This window comes from Triticum aestivum, chromosome 4A, assembly GCF_018294505.1.
Source record: "Triticum aestivum cultivar Chinese Spring chromosome 4A, IWGSC CS RefSeq v2.1, whole genome shotgun sequence".
In the NCBI taxonomy this organism is placed as follows: Eukaryota; Viridiplantae; Streptophyta; class Magnoliopsida; order Poales; family Poaceae; genus Triticum; species Triticum aestivum.
The window spans coordinates 708,992,758-709,002,785 of record NC_057803.1 but is presented as its reverse complement, the minus strand read 5'-3'; the positions used below and the strand labels follow the sequence as shown (position 1 = coordinate 709,002,785).

General features: G+C 43.7%; 1 pseudogene; it reads right to left on the bottom strand.

Moving 5' to 3' along the window:
- Positions 1 to 6,512: 6,512 nt before the first annotated feature.
- On the bottom strand, positions 6,513 to 9,621 carry LOC123083286 (chaperone protein ClpB1-like; annotated as a pseudogene).
- Positions 9,622 to 10,028: the final 407 nt, after the last annotated feature.

The following is a 10,028-nucleotide window of genomic DNA, read 5'->3' as shown; positions in this document are numbered from 1 at the left end:
TGCGGCTGCCCTTCGCTCGGCCAGGTGGGACTAAACGTAGCGCACTGCGGGTGGCAGCGCACGGGCATTAGTACCGGTTGGAGGCTCCCACCGGTACTAATGTGTTGCCCTTTAGTACCGGTTGGAGCCACCAACCGGTACTAAAGGCCCTCGTTTCTCGCCGCTTGGGCTGGCCAAAATTGGCCTTTAGTACCGGTTGGAGCCACCAACCGGTACTAAAGGCCCATCCTATATATACTACACTTACGAAAAACAGTTATCGTCGCCACTAATTCGTTCCACTTCTCGCGCGCGCGAGTCTTGATCTCGACGCCGCCGCGCCGCCGTGCCGTCGCCCTCGCCGCCCCCGCCGCCGTCGTCGTTGTCGCCGCACGCCCCCGCCGCCCGTCGTCGTCGCCGTCCCCGGCCGCCGCCGGCCCGTCTCGTCGCCGTCCCCAGCCGCCGCCGCCCGTCTCGTCGCCGCCCCCGCCGCCCGTACGCGCCCGGCCCGCTCCACGCACACACACACACACACACACACGCATACACACACATACACACACACACACTACACACACAGACACACACATACACACAGACACACTACACACACACACATACACACAGACACACACAAACATACACACACACACACTACACGTACACTACACATGCATGTACGTACGTACACACATATACACACACAAAACACACACACACATTTTTTTTTACTTATTTTCTATTTTCTAATGTTTAGATGAATTAGTACTATCTAGTTTATTTTTAGAATGTTAGAAATGTTATGTTAGATCGATCTAGTTTATTTTTAGTAAATGCTTTGTTGAACTAGTTGAATTAATATATAGAACTAGTTTATTTTTAGTATATGCTTAGTTTGAACTAGTTGAATTAATATAACTAGTTTATTTTTAGTAAATGTTTAGTTGAACTAGTTGAATTAATATATATATATATATATATATATATATATATATATATATATATATATATATATAGAACTAGTTTATTTTTAGTAAATGCTTTGTTGAACTATTGAATTAATATATAGAACTAGTTTATTTTTAGTATATGCTTAGTTTGAACTAGTTGAATTAATATAACTAGTTTATTTTTAGTAAATGTTTAGTTGAACTAGTTGAATTAATATATATATATATATATATATATATATATATATATATATATATATATATATATATATATATAGAACTAGTTTATTTTTAGTAAATGCTTTGTTGAATTAGTTGAATTAATATGTAGAACTAGTTTATTTTTAGTATATGCTTAGTTTTAACTAGTTGAATTAATATAACTAGTTTATTTTTAGTAAATGTTTAGTTGAACTAGTTGAATTAATATATATATATAAAAACTAGTTTATTTTTAGTAAATGCTTTAAACTAATTGAATTAATATAACTAGTTTATTTTTAATAAATGCTTAGTTGAATTAATAGAAGTAGTTGAATTAATTGAATTAGTAAGTGATTAATGTTTCAACTAATATGAACATAGGAAATGTCGTCTGACGACGGAAAAAATTTCATTATGTGCGAATACTGTGAAGACCAGCGCGGCCAGTGCGACAGAAATTTCCTTGTTGATGGTAGGCGATTCAGCATCAAGCTGGATGAGACTTTTGAATTCGATACAGTAAGTCACAACGACAAGTCTGTTTTCGTAATTAAGCTTGACTTATATATGCTTCATTTGCCTGACTTATAATTTTTAATTTTCACTATTCTACTAGCGCATCCCGTGCCATGCAAGAATTTTTGTCTTGGATAAGATAGGTTTCAAAGATATGGAAACTATGGAGGTAAAGAGAGCTTACCTGAAAACTGAGCATGATGGTTATACTTTCAACGTCAAAGTATACAATGCACACACGTACACCTATTTTGAATGCAAAACTTGACAAGCACTATGCAAGGCTTATGCATTTGAGCCTGGTATGGTTATCACCTTTGATATTCGTCCGGAAGATGATATTGAAGGTAATAGAGACATATGGGTTGATGTGCAGACGCCTCCAGTTCTACCATTATGTGAGTTCTTCTCAACTATATTTTTGTCTTTGATATTGCTTATTCAAAAATAACTGACAACTAATTTCTATTGACAGCTTATCTCCATTCAACCAAACATGTCCGGCGTTTGGTAGACAGGACCTACTACTATCCCGGAGCTGAACTAAACTGCGAGAAGATAAGTCATTATGTTTCATGGCTTGAGGATCTTCATACTGTCAAGACAAATTTTCTTCCTGCACTTAGAAATGTTAGTACTCAAAACGTGCGACCAATAGTGATGGTATTGAACTACGGTCACATCTATTTAGGAATGATGGTAAGATATTTACTATTTGTCCTCAGTGCATATTTTGCATACACAATTTTTTTGCTAAACTTTCATTGCTAAGTATATTAATTAAGTACTATACAATGTTCTTCAACAGGGACTCCCGATGACAGTTGTGCCTCAGGGGATCGAGACTAAAGGTCAGATGTCAATTGTTAGCTTACGGCCAAGATATCCTGCATTGCACGTGAATGCATTCAGGATTTTTAGAAGCGATGAATGCTTAATAGTGAAAGATTGGAGGAAAATTGTTAATGATCGCAGAGAAGTACTAGGGGGCAGCAATGAGAAGCGCAGCCCATGATTAGGAGACAGGTTCATCGGCATGCTCCAGTATGATCAATCAGGAGAGCTATACATGTTCTATGCTATTTTACCAGAGAGAGTAGCTAGCAGGAGTGATTTAGCTAGTTCTTCATGCTGCTCTTAATTAGTACTTGTCCTTTCATGTCCGTGTTCTTCGTTCTGAATTTAAGTGATTTGCTTTTGTGGTGTTATATATGAACGCTTATAATATCATGACAATCATGTTGAACTCGATCGATAATATTTTTGCTTCTGATACAAGTGAATGTTTCTTCTTTCAGCTAGTAGTGCTGGTGGTGATTAGATAGCTAGTTAATTATTATATCAATTAATGAAAGAAACCGCAGATTAGTTTCAGCTGGATGGATCCTACCTAAGTGATCAAGTATATGCCATATCCGTATATATTATAGTTGATCAAGTATAATATGGATATGGCATATACTCTAGCTAGCTAGCTAGTAGAGATATCCAATAATGCATCCAGTCGAAACTAATCCGCGGTACTTTCACCTAATGATTTAACAACTCATTATAATGTAAAACAATCACTAAATTAAATTGAAAACACAAAATTAAAGAAAAACTAAAAAAAACACCCAAACATTTAGTACTGGTTGGTGTTACCAACCGGTACTAATGCCCTCCACGCAAACGGGCCTGGCTCGTGCCACGTGGTGGCACTTTAGCGCCTGTTCGTGACGAACCGGTACTAAAGGGAGGGGACCTTTAGTCCCCACTCTTTAGTGCCGGTTGGCGAACCGGCACTAAAGCCCGTTACGAACCAGCACTAAAGGCCGGTTCTGCACTAGTGGCCCTAGGGCAACAGTCAGTAACATCTCTCATCTTTCAAATATGTCGAACACTCTGTCTGGTGGTGGTATATATGGTGGACACTCTCGCACGGGAATTTTGACTTTCGGTGATTGTCAAGCTGGGCGAGTCCATCGTGTCTGACAAATGTATATCACAGGACGAACTCAACCAGATTGACCGCCATCGTCAAATTAAAAGTCGATTGATTTTCCTCCAAGAAAAACTCTTATCGACTGTTGGTGATGATCGATCTTCTTCTGCTCCTCCTACTTTACAAAGATCATACCGGAGGAGCAGAGGAAGCGCAACCCCCTATGACAGTAGTCGATACCATTCCTCTGAAAACATCTCTCATCTTTAAAATATGGTCGACACTCGCTCAAGATAAAAACTATTGCATAAAAACTACTACATAAAGACTACTACAAAAACTAACACATAAAAACACTACATAACAACTACTACAAAAACTAATACATAAAAACTACTACAAAAAGTACTAGATAGAAACTACTACATAACTCCATACATACATCCATGCATAGCATCCATCCATACAACATCATCAAAATTTATCTAATCTATTCGTCCATCCACATCTATGCATCTATTCATCCATACATACATCCACCCAGAACATCCATCCATCTATGCATCGATTCATCCATCCATGTTGTAGTGGGGAGGGGAAAGCTCACGAAATGGGGAGTGGGGGCGGCGCCGGTGGGGTGGGCGGGCCCGTGGGGTGGTTCGCCGGCCGATGGGGGGTGCCCGAGGGTGGGGCGGCGCCGGCTGGTGGCGGGGGGATGCCCACGGGTTGAGGTGGCGGCAGCGGAGAGCCAGCCGGCGGGAGGCAGCGGGGTGTAGAGGAGGAGAGGCACAAATGAGAAATGAAAAGGAGCGCGGGGATTTCACTTAAGTGTCCCCTGGACCTTTCCCGAGAGACTGACGATGGGGCACCTGGAAAAGGTTGTAACACCTAGATCTATGGTTTAACTTTTATCGAGAGAACTCTCTGAAAGGGTCGTCAACTAGATCTAGGTTTTCATTTTTACCGAGATCCAAAATTGGAAAAGACATGTGTACCGAGTGCTACTCTCGGCAAAATAAGTAGCTAGCATCATGTGTGCCTCTTTCATCTAACCCTGCATCATATAGGAGTTTCCATGCCGCTTCCGAGCTTGATATCATATGTCGCCTTGCAGATCTGCAATTTCCAACGACGAACCCCTAGCAGAGCAATAAATTTCTCCAATATTGCACGCTGGTCCAAAAATGTAGGGGCCTATCACGTATCATGTGATGGCCTCCTTTGAGAGCATGAGAAGTTTCGAGGCCAACAAAGCAACAGGACCCACACTTCCTCCATAAACTGGACACGTTCCCTCTCGATACCCAGAGGCTAGCTCGGAGATGGTGCGGCTTACAAGCGGCCTCAGGGGAGGCTTATTAAAAACATGTATAAACTTTTACCACACCCTACAGGGGCCATGTAATGACACAGTGCCAGCTCTCGAGGAATTTCATCATCGTACGATTTTTCGAGGATTTAAACAGTTGCATTAAGCATGCCACCAAGGTACTTTCACCCCTGGTGGCAGGGGCTGCCCCTCCCTCATCTGCACAAGGTCTGCGCATGTTGCAAGGACATCACATAGCCATTCCGCTTCCGGGCGTGATTCCGTGTGCTGCTTTGCAGATCTGCAATTCCTGACGCTGAAACCCTAGCAGAGTAATAAATGTCTCAAATGTTGCATGCGGGTGCGAAAAATGCGGGGGGCTGGCATGTGTTATGCGATGGCCTCCTTTGAGAGCACAAGAATTTTTGAGCCCAACGGTGCCACAGGACCCGCACTTCCTTCACAAATCGGACGTGTTCCCTCTCAATACCCAGAGACTACCTCGGAAATGGTGTGGTTTACAAGCGGACCCAGGGGAGGCTTATCCGAAACGCGCCCAAACTTTTAGCACACCCTACAGGGGCCATGTGCTGACACCGAGCCAGCTCTCGAGGAATTCCGGCATCGTACGATTTTCCAAGGATTTAAACGGTAACAAGGGCCATGTGATGACACGGACGAAAAACTCAAAAATAATAATACTTGAATCAATGGTATCGTGAATCTTCTCTGCCCGGAACAGGTGAAGATTTAAATCAATGGTACATCTTCTTAACATGAGTGTAATGAAGATCAAAGCTTATTGTGTCTAGACTATCCAACTATTTAAACTGGTCATGTTGCTTATCTCTAGGCAAGGTGGGACTAAAGTTTTTGCTGAGAGCTGGAGCTTTGCCGAGAGCTGCTCTTGGCCAAGCATTGCTACCGTCACCACGCCGTTATTCGCCCCGGATGAGCCACATGGCAACACGTTGCCGTGTGACAGTTGTTTGGCTGCCGGTAAATAGTGCCTTTGCCGAGTCACATGTTGTGGAGTATGACTCTCGGAAATATCATGTGTTTGCCGAGATGCCCCTGTTGCCGAGAGGTACTCTCGGCGTCTATTAGTTTGCCGAGTGCATGTGTTTTAGCTCTCAGCGAAGAGCCTGCCACCCGGCGTATAAGGAAATTCCAGAAGTGTAGACGGTGTGTTAAGAGTCACCACCAATGGGAAGGGAAGACGAGGGGCCCTATTGGATCCTGCAGGTCGATGTTCTCATCACCGAGTATTGTCGGTTCCACGGGTAACTTCCACGGTGAGGACAAGGGTGTGAAGAAGAGGAATCAATATTTATGTTTGTTCCCGGGCCGCTGATCTTATCTGAGTACTATGGTTTGTGCTCGACGAGTCATTATTTTGCTGAAAAGAATTTAGTGTGTAAAAGTTGTGCGTCTGGATTCTAATTTGTAATAATCCTTACATCTTAGTGTTGAAACTGACATTGTCCTTAAGTTACAAGTTTTAATTATACTTGGAGTGCTCCACCCGGTGTGCGCTCTACTGAGAAATTCCAGAAAAATCCATATTTTTTGTGAAAAGAAATAGTAACTTGTTTATACATATTGAAAGTTAAAGAAGAAAAAACAATCAAACAAAGAAACAACAAACACCCGTACGCACTTGTCGTTACATTCATTAACCCTTTACTACAAGATATGATCACCTCTGTGTACATTACATGCCTATGCATTATGTAAGCATGCATCTTCCTTTATCTATCATGTGAGTGACAACGGCCAAAATCATCTCATTGATCTGCCAACTCCTGCTGCTTCTTCAGCACTTGGAACGTTAGCCCCCTCTTATCGTCAGCGGCAGCATCGATGGAGATTGTCGAGCCAGCACAGGCTTCTCCGTCGACCAGCATGTCCGAGAGAATCGTGGTCACGTGATTCTGCACCCACCTTCTAATGGGCCTTGCGCCGTCCACCTACGGGCGTTGAAGCGTTAAAAACTGGACAATGGATCGACATCTTGTGATGGTTATGAAAAAAAGCTACTGTATATATACTCACCGGGTCATGTGATTCTGACAGGATGACGTCTAGGGCCGCATCAGTTGCATGTACAGCGACACCCTTGGAAGCTACTGTCGAAATGACATTATTTATCTGGATTTTCACAATCTTCCTCAATTCATCGTGTGAAAGTGGCTCGAATATCACAACCTTATTTAGTCTATTGATAAGTTCAGGCTTAAAGCGCTTCTTAACCTGCATGAACAAGTGTATATAAGATGATCATTGACTTGCCAATCGAGGACGTTACAAGAATAGTTGGGATTCACAAACCTGATTCATGAGGAGATCTCTTCCAGATTTGATTGTATTTTCGCCCATAATTCTCGACGGTAGGTGCTCTGCTCCTATATTTGAGGTCATAATGACATAGTGTTCTTGAAATCTACAACTTGCCCTTTGCCATCGGTCAACATAGCATCGTCGAGCAGCTGGTGAAAAACCTTGAATACCGAGGCATTTGCTTTATCCACTTGGTCAAAAAGGATAACACTATATGGGAGCCTCTTGACTTTCTCGGTGAGTTGTCCATATTCTTCATAGCTTTAGAAAATCAAATTTTGTTATTTGAGATATGTGTGTGCCTAGAAACAAAAAGTGTATATCAAGTTTAAGAATCAAACCTTCGAGATCCTCCGGTGAGACGTGACACAGATCCACTATCAGCATATTCCGACATATCAAAGCGAATCAATGCCTTCTCGTTGTCAAATATCTTCTCAGCGAGGGCTTTAGCAAGTTCTGTCTTTCCGACGCCAATCGGGCCCAAAAAGAGGAATGCACTTATCGGCTGTCCGATTTGTCCAAATCCGAGCCTAGAACGTAGGACTGCTTGCGCAACCAAATTAACAGCTTCATCCTGGGCAATAACACGCTCATGCAATTTTTTCGCAAGGTGGATCAACTTCTCGTTCTCCTCTTGGTCAAGTGTAGCGAGAGGGATTTTAGTCCATCGGCTCACAACCTTCAAATGAATTTTAGATGTGAGGAACACAACACATTGAAAGCATACAGGAATTCCCCGAAAACAAATTACATATGGGAATTAATTATTCACGGATATGATTAGGACTTACCCGTGCTACATGTCCAGGGCCAACAACAATTTCCAGGCTCGTTTGTTTGTCGGCGTGCATCTTTATTGTAGCGCATGCCTCATCCATAAGATCAATTGCTTTATCAGGGAATTTGCGGCCTGGCAATGATCAGATACATCAATTATCTTCAACATAAACAATCATATACTCTCCCCGTTTCTTTTTAGTCCGCATATAAGATTTGGTCAAAGTCAAACTTTATAAAATTTGACCAACTTTGTAAAAACAAAATATCAACATCTACAATACTAAACCTATATGGTATGAAAATCAATTTCATAATGCATCTAAGAGTATTGATTTCATATTGTGAATCTTGATATTCTTTTCTATAAACATAGTCAAAGTTAATAAAGTTTGACTTTGATCATATCTTATATGCAGACTAAAAAAAATGGTGGGAGTATATAGTACTCTCTGAGTCTCTTTTTTCAGAGTATTTCTGTATACGGAGGGGGTATAATTAAGTGATACTCTAAGAGTAAACTGAATTCTTGAAGTATGTATGTATAGGTACCAGTAATGTAGCGGGCAGCGAGATGTGCAGCGGCTACAAGAGCATCGTCCTGGATTTTCAGGCCATGGTGTTCTTGGTACCTTGGCTTCAGCCCTCGCAGGATGGCAACGGTTGCATGCACACTTGGCTCCTCGACGACAACCTTCTGGAACCGCCGCTCAAGTGCGGCATCTGTCTGAACATATTTTTGATACTCTTCGGAGGTCGTGGCGCCCACGCAACGAATGCGGCCGCGGGCCAGCGCCGGCTTGAGGATGTTGGCGGCGTCTATGGGGCCGCCCTTGTGCCCGCCGGCGCCAACGACCATGTGCATCTCGTCGATGAACAAGATGACCTTGCCTTCCGCCTCCTCTGCCTCCTTGATGGCGTCTTTGATGCGCTGCTCAAACATGCCGCGCCAGTGCGTCCCGGCCATCATGGCCCCCATGTCAACCTCCACGATGCGTGCGCCGACAAGCGTCTCGGGGACGTTCCCGGCCGCGATGCGCTGTGCGAGGCCCTCAACGATGGCCGTCTTGCCGACCCCCGCGGCGCCGACGAGCGCGGCGCAGTTCTTCGTGCGCCGGCAGAGGATGCAGACGACGCGGTCAATCTCGTCGTCGCGGCCGATGACGGGGTCGGTCGTGGTAGCATCCAAGGTCCTGAGGCTGCCGGTGGCGTCCAGGGGCTTGACGCCGATGAGTTCATTGTAGTTTGTTTCCGAAGGGCGTTTGTCGTACTTGAACTCGTCGAGCAACGTCCACGTTGCCCAGGCTAGAGCAGCGCTGGCAACGGCCGATGCTCCGACGAAGAGCATGCTTTCCGGGGAAGACCACGACATAGCTACTATACGATCGAGCTCTCCAACTGCAAGTGAGGAACAAGAATATGAAAGCGCCGACAAAAGCGTTCGATCCGTTTCGATACGATTCCACGTGCAGGTGCAGCACAAAGATCGTTAATCGCCGTGTGTCTCTCTATATCTTGTCTGTATTGCCGATGTGCCGCAAGATGTACTGTATTTATGAGTATACGACAGATCTCTTCCAATCCGTCTCGGTATATAGAAGAGAACGACCACCTCTCGGAAATTGGATGTGGATTTGTGTGGGGAAAAGTACGGAGCGTTTCTTCGTCCGTTACTATTCCAACAATCGTACGTCGCCCTCTCGTCCACGTGGTATTTCACCTCGCACAGACGAAAAACCCTCTAAACCTTGATGATGAGATTAAGGTTGGTGTGGGTCGGGTGGTATGGTCCTCCTCATTGCTCGGAGTTTGGAGCAAACCTTTCCAGGGAGTGAATGATCCTTTAATGGCTGAATCTATGGCATTGCAGGAAGGCGTGTTATTTGCTAAATTTTGAGACTATCGGCATGTGATAATAGAGACAGATTGCCAAAGAGTTGGTCAATGGACTTGTTGCCACATCCTCTTGCAAATTGGAATTGGAATTGAAAATTGGATGTGGATTTTTTTTCTGTTTTCTTGTGTG